The sequence below is a fragment of the Fukomys damarensis genome, unplaced genomic scaffold (genome assembly GCF_012274545.1).
Source record: "Fukomys damarensis isolate Sample0158 unplaced genomic scaffold, DMR_v1.0_HiC HiC_scaffold_26, whole genome shotgun sequence".
Lineage (NCBI taxonomy): Eukaryota > Metazoa > Chordata > Mammalia > Rodentia > Bathyergidae > Fukomys > Fukomys damarensis.
In genome coordinates this window covers 36,098,138-36,111,979 of record NW_022900938.1, presented here as the reverse complement: position 1 = coordinate 36,111,979, position 13,842 = coordinate 36,098,138, and the positions used below count along the sequence as shown (strand labels likewise).

The 13,842-nt window shown below is 38.3% G+C and overlaps 1 protein-coding gene across 2 annotated transcripts in view; it reads right to left on the bottom strand.

Moving 5' to 3' along the window:
* Acvr1 (activin A receptor type 1) overlaps window positions 1–6,946 on the bottom strand; it is a 68,742-nt gene extending 61,796 nt beyond the window's left edge. Inside the window, exon 1 of one of the 2 annotated variants that reach the window (XM_010606779.3) lies at window positions 6,538–6,946. The gene's annotated coding sequence lies outside the window, so the exon portion shown is untranslated. The remainder of the gene's footprint in view (window positions 1–6,537) is intronic. The other variant, XM_010606778.3, reaches the window with a different exon arrangement.
* Window positions 6,947–13,842: the final 6,896 nt, after the last annotated feature.

Sequence of the window (13,842 nt, the reverse complement as noted above, 5' to 3'; positions counted from 1 at the left end):
AGGGGAGGGGAGGGGAGGGGAGGAGAGGAGAGGAGAGGAGTCTTGACTACTCAGTCATCCCTGCTCTAAGAACTGTCCACATTTTCCTCATTTTAAGGCAATCTCTCCTGTATTTTAACAAATATTAGCAGGTTCAACAACCATCACTTCCCTCAGCTCTGAGTCTTCACTATCTGTCCTTTTCATCCTTTTGCAGAGAACATTCCAGAAGGGCCATTTTACACTAGCTACCTCTGTAGCCTCCATTCACTCCTCAATCTACAATATCCTGACCCAGTCAATTCGTTTTAATGTCTCTTGCTAAGGTTCCAACTCTTTTCAGTCTTTGCCTTAGCCTCAGACACAGGGAAGCTTCCTCAGCCTCATTCCCTAGAGACTCTGATCTGTGATGTGGCCTAAGAATCCCCTACCCTCAGCAATTCAAGCAATGCTGAGAAAGATGTGTCGTTTGTTCATTTTGTAGAACAAGGAGTAACAATAATTCCCGTCTTCCCTAGTTCTTCCCTAGCCAGGGTTCTCAGGCTCCACCCTCTTTTCAAATAGTGAGTACTGAGACTGTGGTCCACTTTGGGTACCTTGGAAGGCGAATTTCTCTTGTGCCACTCATCCATTAAATGTTGGTTTCCCTCAGGACCTACAGCTCAAGATGTTGTCCATTTTCTCAGGTTCAGGGTCCACTATAGGCCACCAGGCTGAACCATCAGGATAAGTATGGAATCACCCATTCTTTAGTTGCTCCCTACCACCATGTAGACCTTATTATAACCTTCTTCCCCATATTTCCTTTCCTTCTCCTTGTTTATAAAACTAATCTTTAAGTTTTATTATGAATATTTCAAGTTACACAGAACTAGACAGGTATAATAAATCCATTTTTTACTTTCTAGTTTCAAAAATAAGCCTCCCTCCACCTCATTCCAAAAATATACAATTTCCTCTATTCTGCCCATTTTTTGAAGTTTTTTTTTTACTGAGGTATTTTAATGAGAATCCCAGATGTCATTTCTCCCACAAATTTTCTATAAGAACTGCTTTCAAACATAGCTACAAACCCAACATAATATCTAACAAAGACAAAATTATTCCTCCTCCAAATATTACCTAAAATCTAGTAAATGTTTAAGTCTGGCAAACTTTCACCTATAAGCAACTCCACCACATAACTCCCTCACCCCAAAGAAAAAGGAGAAAATGGGAATAGCATAAAAAAAATGTTTTTATTGGTTTTCATCAGATATAGTGTCTAGTAGTAGTTTGTGGCAATACTGAGACTACTATATGTGTAATACAGAGAAAACAAATAAGAAACTAGGGTTTCTTTTAATTCTTTCATTCCTTATTGTTTCTGAGAACCAGAATTCCCTGTGTGGAATAAAGAAGATACTGAAGTAATACAAAAAAGCCGGCATGGTGGCACACACCTGTAATCCCAGCACTCGGGAGGCTGAGGCAGGAGGATCACAGTGAGTTCGAGACCAGCCTGGGCTACATAGTGAGTTCCAGGTCAGTCTCAACTACATGGTGAGACCCTATCTCAAAAAAACAAAACAAAACAACAACAACAAAAAGAAGTAATACAGAAAGGATTAAGGAAAAACTTTTAAAATGAATTCAAATTGGAGGTATATGTATGTGAAGTATTTTATATATATAATTTCCTGAGTTTATCTACTAAAACAGTTTTCAAATAGTAACACATCCAGTAGTATTGAACATGGCTGGTACCTAGACTGTGGTGTTAAAATACCATTTCCCATTAAAGGGAAAACAAAAGAAGCTAGATCCCTCAACAAATAAGCCATAAGGAAAACAGTGGGAGCAGTGGAAAACCTGAGGTTTAGGACACTTCTAAGACATGAAAAGATGTACAAAACTAAACTACAGTGTGAAGTATGAACACTCAGGTGGATCAATCCACAAAGAAAGGTGGAAGGCAATTACTATAGTGCATATACCATACAATACACTATTTCTTGATATATATGAAAGTCATAAAAAATTTAGCTTATAATAATTAAGTGTACATACTTCACATGGAATGTTTTATTTTACAATAAAAAGGCAAAAAGTCAAAAACAAAAGTTGAAGTTGAATATGTGTTGTTACACACACACACACACACACACAAGCATTGTGCATAATATATAGTATTTGCAAAAATTTGCCCAGGTTTGTGTGTTCCAAACAAGTATGTGCAATACATTTCTGAAATATCACCTCTTCTTTATTTTCAAAATGAGGAAAACGTTCTTCAAATTCCAAGTTTATTTTTAATAGACATTCAAAATAAGTATCAAGGGGCCAGGGATTTAGCTTAGTGGTTCCACAACCTGCCTCACAAGTGCAAGGTCCTGAGTTCAATCCCCAGTACCCCCCCCGACAAAAAAAGTATCGATTTCCAAATCATAATCAGGAACTAAGCATTTTTAAAAATTAACACAACATTGTATAAGCTGGTTCTGGTTCTTCCTCCAATCTACTTCAATTAAGTAATTTTCATGGATTAAAAGAGAAATAAAAACTGGATTCTAGATCAGTGTTTCCTGAAGGAATTATACAACACTATCATTAAATAAGAAAAATGTATTTTAAAAGTGCAAACCCTGTCCAATAAAATGTACCTATATAAGACTCAATAATAATGTAGTAACAGCTTTACTTCCTAGAGGAACAGAGTGGTGACTAGACATGATTATTTTAACAGTTTATATTTCAAAAGAAAAACACAAACTTGGGCACAGTGGAATGCTCCTATAATTCCCAGCTACTTGGGAGGCTAGGGCAGAAAGATTAAAAGTTCAAAACACCATGTTAAATAGATAAATTAATTACCTAATTTAAAAAATAAATCAGGAACAGTTGGGTATATAGTTCAGTGGTACAGCACTTGCCTAACATGCATGAAGCCCTGGTTACAGTTCCTAGCACCACTAAATAAATAATAAACAAAACAATAAGTATGATATCTCTGGATAAAGGGTTTCTTGGCTTTTTTTTTGTGGTGTTTTAAATTTTGTCTTGTTTTGAGACAAGGCCTCACTATGTAGTCCAGCCTGACCTCAAACTCCCTGTAATCCTCCTGCAGCCTCCCAGGAACTGGGATTACAGGCATGTGCTACCACACCAGGTGCAAAGCAGTTTTTAAAAAGGGGAGACGCCTAACAAAAAACAGAAAGATAAAAGTCATAGAGAGAGAGAGAGAGAGAGAGAGAGAGAGAGAGGGAGAGAGAGAGAGAGAGTTTTTTTGTTTTGTTTTGTTTTGGTAATACAGGGCCTTGCTATATAGTTCAGGCTGGTTTTGAGCTCATTATTAGCCCAACCTGGCCTCAAACTTGTCAATCCTCCTGGCTTCAGTCTCCTGAGCGCTGTGGTCACAGGTGTGCACCACCACGCCTGACAAAAACAAACCATATTAAACTTAAAATAGTGTTATTTGAGTACATGAATATGCAGAATGATCAATGAAACTAAATGGATATACCAGAAACATACCAAAATATATATATGGGAATTAACCCTAAAACTGGAATCAATAAACCTGGAGTCAATAAAACTGAAACGACTAGGCCACCACCGGCACCCACTGGACAACCAGTGGTGGAGGATGCTAAGGGCCATAGAGGGAAGACAGCAGCGACTCTGTGGGAAGGTATCAGAGTGACTAGCCAATGTCAGGAGGCTGATTTTGCATTAAAACTCCTACTTCTCTTCTCTTGAGTGACAGGTGACCAGCAGAGAGCTCTCGACCCAGCCTCCCACACAGCCAATGTGCCCACGCGGCTGAGATCTCATCAATGCAAGCTACAGGGATGACTACAACTTCTAATGCCTCTCCATGGACTTTTCCCTCTGCTTTTTCCTGAGGAGGTCAGATATAGCCATGCAGATAATCACAGTGGCAATTACCAGAGCAACAGGACAGAAGGCACCTGAGGCTCAGAATGGGTATGGGATATTCTGCTGACCATTTGCTCACGCTGGAATTGTTAAGTAAGAAAAAAATTAATTTCTATGTTCTCTGAACCATAGCACATTTTGGTCCATTGGTTACAGCGACTCAGCTTTACTCTAATTAAAACAGGACCTAGAGAAAAATTAAATTGATCATACCTAGCATTCCAGATGGATCAAATATTTAAATCTAAAAGAAGTCCCAACATCATACTAGCCAAGAAACAGGAGACAGGTTTTTTAAGTCTGTAACTGCAAAAGGTCTTTGAACTGATATATAAGCCACAAAAAGCCTGCTTATACATTTATTTCTATAAATCTATTTGTTCATCTTTTATTGACTATCTTTTCCACTAGAATGGAAGATTCATGGAGGAAATATCAGTGTCTATTTTCTTCACTACTGTATAGCTAAGGTGCCTAGAACAAGTTCCTAATACATACAAGACATTCAATAAATACCTTCTGAGTGAATAAATTCACAAATTTATACAAGATATTTGATAATTGGCACAACAGAATAGTTTATTTTTCTATAAATGACCAACTGGGGAAAATACAAAGAGCACACATGAGAAGAAGAAAAAAGGGGCTATGAACTGATAATAAAAATCAATATTTTGAAGCCAGTCTGGTGGCACATGCCCGTAATCCCAGCACTCTGGCAGGCTGACGTGGAAGAATCGCAAGTTTGAACAAAGCCTCAGCAATTTAGTGACTTAACAAGACTCTGTCCAAAAGAAAATAAAATTAACAACAGGCTGGAGGTTTAGCTCGGGGCAAAGGCCCTGGGTTTAATTCCCAGCACTTACCCCACCCAAAAAATCATTATTTTGACAAGAAATCAAAATTTAATTATAAAAGTCAATAGCACAATAGGAAAACAAAGAACACAAATATAAAGGAAACTGCAGATCCAAATGGCTTTTACACTTATGAAAAGATGCTCACTGTCAATCAAAAGAAGAAAAATGCAAATTAAAACTACATGTTAAACTGACATTTCTCACCTATTAATTTAGGAAAGGGAAAAAAACCTATCAATTTGGCAATCATACTGTCATTGGCAAGAGCAGGAGGAAGCAATGTTCTCATCCACTGTTGGTGAAGTTTAAGACTTTTCAACCTCTATGAGCAGAGCAAGACGGCAATAAATTTCTATCAAAATTAAAATTTACATAACCTCTGACCAAGAAATTCTACTGAAAATGGACCCTACAGATAGCCTCATTCATGTCTGAAATGATATATGCCCAAGGTTATTCCCTACAGCCTTATTCATGATAATAAAAACTGGAAGATCTCCTCTACATGCATTGATATAATACAAGTTAAATAAATTAAATAGCTCTTTACAGTAGCATACCAGACATCACTGAAAATAACTGCAGCACAAATATGGAAGAAAGTCCAAAAAAACCTTAGTTCATGAAATAAAGATACAAAAATTGTATATTGCTACCATTTGTGTTTAAAAAATTGTAATAAATTAGAGGTTATATATTTGCATATTATCTATACACTGAAATCTCTGACAAAATACATAAGAAAACAGTGCTTGCCTAGAAGGGTAACTGGGTACAAAGGGAACAGAGAGAGAAGGGAGCCTTCTTTTCACCTCCGACTCTTTTGTGTCCTTTAAATCTTTGGGGCTGAGGGGGTAACTCAGTGGTAGAGAGCTTGTCTAGGATGTGCAAGGCCCTGGGTCAGATTCCCAGAACTGCAAAAATAAAATAAAAATTTTTTAAAGTTGCCCATATACTGTAGAAAATGATTATTTACCTTTCTAAAAATAAATACTTAATACAATAACAAAAAATACAAATCTTCATTCCCAACACCAGATATCGGAAGACTTCTCTGGTAATTCTGTTAGCCATATTAGGAAACGATTGAGCTAAATAATTGTAACCCTACTTCATACTTAAGAATCACAGAGCTAACAATTAACTACAGCCATCACCTCTTCCTTCTCTTCCCCTGAAATAAACAAAGCGCTGCATGGCCTGCCTTGGGAAACCTAAGTTCACATCCTTGAGGACTGGCCTTGGTGTTTGTTCCTCGATGTGAAAGTTCTCCCTTCCCCCATCTCCCACTGTAATCATAGGCTAACCTCCACTTGAGGACTGTTTATCACTATGTCACCTAAGAAACACTAAGAAGGCATGACTTATACTGAAATTAAGTTCTGCTTAAAAAGGAAAAATGTCAAATTGTAAAGCAAGAATGTGTTTCAAAAATTTTAAGCATAATTAATATGCATATTTTGTTTATGCATAAAAATGTTTGCATGCGAAAAAGGTGAGAAGGAAAAATAAATGTGGAGGCCCTATAGGTTGAAAAGAATGGCAGAAACATTGTATAAGTAGGGAAATGTTAGTAGTCTTTGAACAACCTGGCCAGAGGTAAAGAAGATTCATCCCCTAGCCAAAAGCCTACCATCCTCCAGGTGATGCAAAAACTAAGGAAGGTTAGTCTTAATGTTCTTACATTAAATCCACATAAAGCAACAAAATAATCATTTGTAGTGAGGGATTTACCCGTAGACCTGATCTGTGCCAAAGAGAAATAAAAGAGGTGATTTACTTGCTGGCTCTGAGAGTCCCCAGGGAAGGCTGACTCAGCTACCTTAATGCTGGCTTCCGGTCACATCTGCCCACGTCCTTCAAGCAGCATGCCCTCCTGGTTCAGAGCCTCATGCACTCTTCTCACCAAAGACGTGGCCAGTGGAAGACGTGCTTCTGGAGTCTTCTGAAATGATGGGTTCTCCAGCAGTCTTACTAAGGCTGTGCGATGCTCGGGGCTTTGGAGGGAAAGAAGAAAAATCGGGTTAGCAGAAGAAAATTCTGCAGTTACGAATGCAATGACTAAAAGAAGTGCACACTTGACAAGCTTTTCCACTGGCACCAGAAAACAGGAACCAATTCATAAGTGAAGTAAAGATGGAAAAGTTTGAAAGCAATGATAGGCAGTATGTTGAGGTCAGGTCTACATTTGTCTTTAAATATTCTTACAAATGACACAAACCCTTTAAAAGGTTAGTAGATTTCAAAATCAATTTTTTTTAAAGTCCATATACCCCATACTGAGTCTAAACAATTGGAAAAAACAAAAAACAATGACTCTGTGTATTTGTTATTATATGAATTTGTTTTGTTGTTTTTTGTTTTAATCTGAGCAGTACAGAGAATAGAATGAAAATCTTCCTCCCTCCCTGTCCAGACCCCATGTCCCTCCTGGAAACATGTAACACACGAATAAACATTTTCTTGAATAACTACTCAGAAACACCTAGTTTTGGTCCATTTTAAGGCAAAATTTTTAGTAGTAAATAAGTGAGTTCAAAGAGTTATAAAACAATGAACAGAACGGAAGGGAAGGGGCTCTGTAGATAACTAACAAAACACAAAAAGCCGCCCAAGCTCCCTTTTCCTTTAGGCAAACCTGAAAAACATCAATATTTGCCAAAGGAAGAGGAAATTTTTATTAGAACTAAACTTTCCCATTCAAATCGTTAAGTAACAGCTCTGAAAATCAGACTCCTTTTGGAAAACAGAACCTTTTTTCCAACCTCAAAAAAATTTCTGCTAAGAAAACTTTCATATAAAAAAAAAAAATCTAAGCAGCAAACAAACCCAAAACACAGCACTCCTGAGGAATTATGTGGAAAAGAAAATGTTCCCATCCACCTTAGGATTGCAGTTAATAGTTCTGTAGATGCTAGCAAATCTTTCCTCATTACAGTTTAAACTGGAGGTCCCACTCTATTTGAAAAGAAAGTCTACAGAAGTAAAAGGCACACTAAAAATAAGACATAATACGAAGATTTCCACATACAGAGGTTAACCAGTAATTGGCCATTTTCAACAATCATTGAGCAAAGTTAAACAGTAAAACTCCATTCCTAACGTGGGCATCCTTAAACTCTCCCACTGAGCAGCACCCACAGATGATTGAGTTTCAGAACTGTTGAAATACTGGGATTTTCCAAGATCCTGGAGGTAGGGAAATGTGGGTTCACACGCAGGTTGTTTTTCTCTCTGCCTTCTAGGAGGGGCCAGTGAGAGGGTCTCCTTGTGCATGCTAGGCAAGTGCTTACCCTGAACCACACCTTCCACCCCTGATAATCATCACACACACCAGCCGGCCATCACCACTGCAAGGAACTCCTTTCCATCCTTTACATCAGGCAAGGTCTCCTGCCTCTGTTCAGCTTTCTCTGAAGATTTTTTTTTTTAATTTTCTAACTTTTTCTCATTCTAATTCTTTGCTAGGTTCATTTTTATATGACTCAATCTGGCACTCAGTTCTCTGCCATGAACTGGGTTTGTCTCAAAACCATTCAGAACTAGGTGAAGCTCACACATTACTCTTCGGTTCCATCACTCCTTCACAATACTAACATACAGTTAGTGCTTGAGAGCTTCTGGATAAAAGCCAAATCTGAAAATTAAACATAATTTAACACATGTTAAAATTCATTCGGTTCTCAAATATCCCAAAGAATGAAAACAAAACTGTAATGTATGATGCAAAAGCAAAGGCTGATAAAGTAAGATCTAAAGTGATGAACAAATTTTGAATACTTAATTCACACTTGTTCTACACTTGAACGCCCTTCATGTCAATAAGCTAGCCTGGCAAACCTGAAAGGCAGTGGAAAGTACTTGTGTTCAACATCCTCAGAGCGATTAAAAAAGAAAAAAGCACTAATTAAAATAAGTGCTATAAGTATCTATATAATAAATTTCAGCAAATTGAAACTAAACTTTCACTGACCAAACATTTATCCAAAAATTTAGCCAACATATTTGCTTGGCTATGTAATTTTAACTACAAGCAGTTAATCAAACTGTGTGAAAATCTGAGCCATAATAGTCAAAAACACATGCCTGCGATGGGAGTGTAGGGCAACCGTGAGGAAGGGGGACAGAGATCCAATCCACCTTTCTAATTCCAATCTGAGGTATTGAACACAGCAACACATTTCTCTTTAGTGCATTTTCTTCTTAAAAGACACTGTAATATGAGATCTGAGTAACAGACTAGAATAAAAAGTACTTAAACAAGTCCTTGGCAATCAACAGAGCAGCTAAGCAACAGGAAAAAAAAATCAGGACAAGTTTTCTCAACTTTTGAGTTATAAGCATATCCTTCGCTTCTAGAAATTGTAGCTTCCAATTATTGCAAACCCTTACCTTTGCAAGAACCAACCCCATACCTTTCCCTTTTGTCCAATCAGCCCCATGATCCAAATAAACATGGTCCACCTTGTAGTAGAATTGCCATTAACCAAAATTACTTTAAGCAGGAAACCATGGATTTAGGAAGTAGCGAGGCTGTTTTCCAAATTACTAAGATGTAACCTTCACAAATCATTTAATTCTGTTACCATTTGTTTTTTCATAAAATGGGAAACACCATCATCTATGAGAATTATTAATAATCATGCACCATGAAATGTAATACTAATAAAAACAAAATTGACAAGAAGTCCTATTCCCATTTGATACACAAGGAAACATTCTTTAGACAGGTTTGAGTAACAATGGCAAAGTTTGTGTTTTTAAATAAACTATAAAACCAGAAATCAGCCCATATTTTTCTGACTCCAAAGATCTGTGCCCTTACTTACCACTATGTTAAACTGTGTATTGACTAAGTATTGAACTGAATGTTCACTGTAAGTATTCTTAGTTTCCTTTCCTGTCTTTACCCTTTAGGATGATTGAAGTGTTAGGCACTGGGATAAGAAAAGCATGAAATATACCTACCCAATCAATTACACAAATCATTTGCACACTATACACATCCTCTTGTTCTGGCTCTCTAAAGTATCACTGATACAATCAAGTGTATTAATATCCAGTCTTTCAAGAATAATCTACTCCAGATACTTTAATATATGGGAACAGACATATGGGAATATATGGGAAAAGAATATATGGGAAAAGACAGGTCTGATCTACTAGCAATTCTGGAGAAGGCAATGCCATTATCAGCCAATTCCCCAAATTCCTAATCTTCCAGTGGAAAACAAGACAGCAACAAAAGTTACAAGCTCTAAGCCCAGATAAATCCTGGAGAAACCACAAAGCAGAGAAAGGGCCACATGAAGTCGGAAAACAGGAAATACAGTATGCGTGAGGGACAGCAGGCTCCTGACTTTGGGAATTTCCAAATTCTCAACAAATACTAATCTTCACATTTCAGAATAAGAAACAGGAATTTCCAGGAATTCCTCTAGAATTCCCAAAACTATGTTATTCTTAAAATACTTCCAAAAAGGGCCGGGAATGTAGCTCAATGGTGCATGCCTGCCTCGAAAGCACAAGGTCCTTAGTTTGATCCCCAATACTGGGGGAAAAAAAATTCCAAACAAGCCAAGTGCAATATCACAGGTATGTGGTTCCAGATACTTGGGAGGCTAAAACAGGAGGGTAGCTTGTTCCCAGGACTTGGAGAAGAGCCCGGGCAATATGGAGAAATCTGGCTTGAAATAAAAACTTCCAAGCATTTTATACTTATTAGAGACATCTAAAATCATTGTTAAACAAGTAACAATAATCTTAGCGGTATTTACGAAGAATTGTGGCCTATAACAAATATTAAAATCTGGAAAATACCAACAGGCATTATTAAATAGTGTTCCAACAGCAGGCAAAATCCAGACCATGGTCTGCTTTTATAAAGAAAACTTTTATTGGAAATGCACATTTGTTCATTTTGCATGCAGTCTATGGTTGTTTTCCTTTTTTTTTTTTTGTACCAGGGATTGAACTCGAACCTTGCGTTTGCGAGGCAGGCGGCAACATCACTGAGCTAGATCCCTGGCCCTATGGCTATTTTCACATGGAAATAGCAGAGTTAACAGTTGTGACTCAGTCAGTATGGCTTGCAAAATCTAAAGTATTTATTATCTAGTCTTTTGTTGAACCCTGCAATAACCCACATTCAAAGCTATGAGCAAAGTGAACAGTAGTACACAGAATCAAATGTGGAAACTGCCAACTTAAGGACTTGCTTTTGAAACATTATTTCTTGGAATAGAAGCACAGGGTTTGTATACAGTGTGCTATGCATATAAACTTATTTTATTTCCAAGAATGACTCACAGTAGTAGCAGAGTGGGCCACAACACATATTTATAACGTAGCAACAGCTACAAGCAATCATGACCAATTCTCTCCTACAAGTTCCTGCCCTGCCCTGGCTCTGAGAAACGTCAGTCTTATCCTTCACTTCCACAGGTCACCTTTGCCTGCTCTGGCTTCCAACTTGACATCAGCAGATTCCTTCTCTCCACTATGGTCTCTATTGGTAGTTTGAACTTTCACAGGAGAATCATAACACTTATTCCCTTTTATTTGATAAATGACTTTTCTTAGACTTTGGAAAAACATACACAGCACATTTCCCAAGAAATCTAAGGAAAGAACTCTACCAAGAAATGCTATTTTCTCCAGAGTATATCCAGACACCAAGTAGGGAATTAAACTCACTAGACATTTAAAGAATAGAGGAAAGAAGTGTTGCAGAGGGAAAGCAGGACATAAAAAGAAAAGATGAAGATCTGTCTCATAGCCTAGAGGGGAGAATGCCAGAGAGGAGATTCTGTGAAAGTGGTTGTCACTAACATCTTGGCCCCAGGGAGGGGATTTAAGACCCAACTATCAGATGACCTTTTTCCTCTAGAATTTAACTTATAATTTGACTGACACGAGAAGAATCTACTGTAGATAACTTAATTACTAGTATAAGTAAGTACCAGAGTATTCTTCTAAAGATTACCCACTTATACTGTGTAACCTCAACACCCTCCACTGGAGTAGTTTGTCGGTCCATCAAAATTCTTTTTAGTTGTCCAGCCAAACACTCATTATTTTGCGCCAGAAATATAAAGTAAGAAGGTCAAGGACAAAACTTGAGGGAGTAAAGGCAGTGGGCCACATGAGACGAAGAGAATTCTTGGTTTATACCAAAGAGTTTGGGTTGAATCCAAGCCATGCCAACCTACAGTCATGTCAGCCTAAACCAGCACTCTGTGCAGCCCTCTCCCCAGTCCCCATGAGCACTGTTAACGTCCCTGCACACTACAGACATCCTGTTGTAGTGGCTACATGTGAAGTACATGTCATCAAGTGGGTGCTGATACACAGTAGCTATTATTATAAACTCAGTATCTGAAGAGGAAGAAGAGGAAACAATGCAGATGACTGAGGTTGAACTGTTAGGTTGAATCATAAAAGAAATGACTGAGATTTGACATCTTGACTCATAAAAATTAGGATTTTTAAGTAAATATTACAAAGGGCTCTGCAGGGAAGCCTGAAAAGAAGGAAAATGAAAGACTAATAGCCCCATCCTCACTTCTCCACTGATGGCAGCTTAGAATTCTAAGGACACCAAATAGGAAGCTGTAGACTAAAACAGAACTCCCTCCCATTACCTACTAACTGTAAGTTTTAACTTCAGAGAAGAATAGATCCTAAGACAGAAAGATACAGACACACACACACACACACACACACACACACACACACACACCCCCCTTACTCACAGGCAAGTAGTCCATAACTCAGATCTTTTCTTTCTCCATTCCTTCTCTTTCCTTCTTTCCCTGCTCAAGCTCCAATGGTATCTTTTGTTAAATAGCTTGGGTACAAAATAACAAATCGTATTACCAAACTACATTTCTGTAAGCCTTTCAGAGCTGATGATAGGTTGATAAATCCAAAAATACAGCTCAGTGGTACAGAACTTGCCTAGCATATAAAAGGCCCTAGAAAGGAGGAAGGATGGGAGAGAAGGAGGGAAGAGAGAGGTCTCTAATGGATCCATAACGTTTCCCTTTATTTTCCTATCTTGCCTCCATACCACAGGCTTTATTTATTACTTCTTTGTTGGAATCCATTGGTTGGTTGGTTGGCTGGTTTGAATCCTGGGTAAGAGGTCTGTGGGTGACCCATGCAATCAGGTCAGGTATTGGGTGGGAGCTGAGTTTCATGACATCCCCAAGTCTCTATCCCAGCTGTACCTGTATTTCCAAAAGGCTCAGAGTAAGCAATCAGAACACCTTGAGTGGAGGGATTAAGAATAGACAGGTGAGAGTGGAATAATCAGTCATTTTTTCCATTCTCCCAACTACTAACTCCTAAACAGAACCAGATTTGAACAGTAATTAGAGCACCCTTCTTGGGGGGGGGGGTTACTGGGGATCGAACTCGGGTCCTTGTGCTTGCAAGGCAAGCGCTGGAACCACTGAGCTAAATCCCCGGCCTAGAGCACCCTTCTTGATGTATGTGCCCCCCCATCTCAGCACCGCTGTGGCATCCCCATGACCATGGGGCACCTTGTGTTTTAACTGTTGTCTCACTGGAATGTAGTAATCCTTGATGATTAGCTTCACACGTAAGACCATTGGGCCTTTCATCAGTTAATGATCTCAAAGCACCTTTAAAGAGTTCGCAGGGATGCCACCCACCAGGCCAGGACCAGCTTTTCTGGTTTCCTAATGGGGTGTCTGGCATTTTGCTTCTCCTAAGCTTGCTTCTATTTATCTCACTACACAGATACTTAGCAAAGTTCCCACCAGGATCCTCTTAAAAGTTAGGACTTGGTATCCAACATCCTACTGTAGCTTTAATACCTAGTCTGACATTGTGCCAGAAAGACTTAGGAATGTATGGAATTAATTCAAAAGCATTATCAATTGCAAACGCATAAACACAGTAACTAAATTCCTCTATCACAACATGATAGGCTCTACTCTAGGCTTCAAATTCAAAAAGGAAATAAAAAGAACCAAATATTCTTATACGCTCTTACAAATACTTATGTCAGTTACTCACCTAAATAAAAATTTCACCAGATCAATCTCCCCAGTTGTTT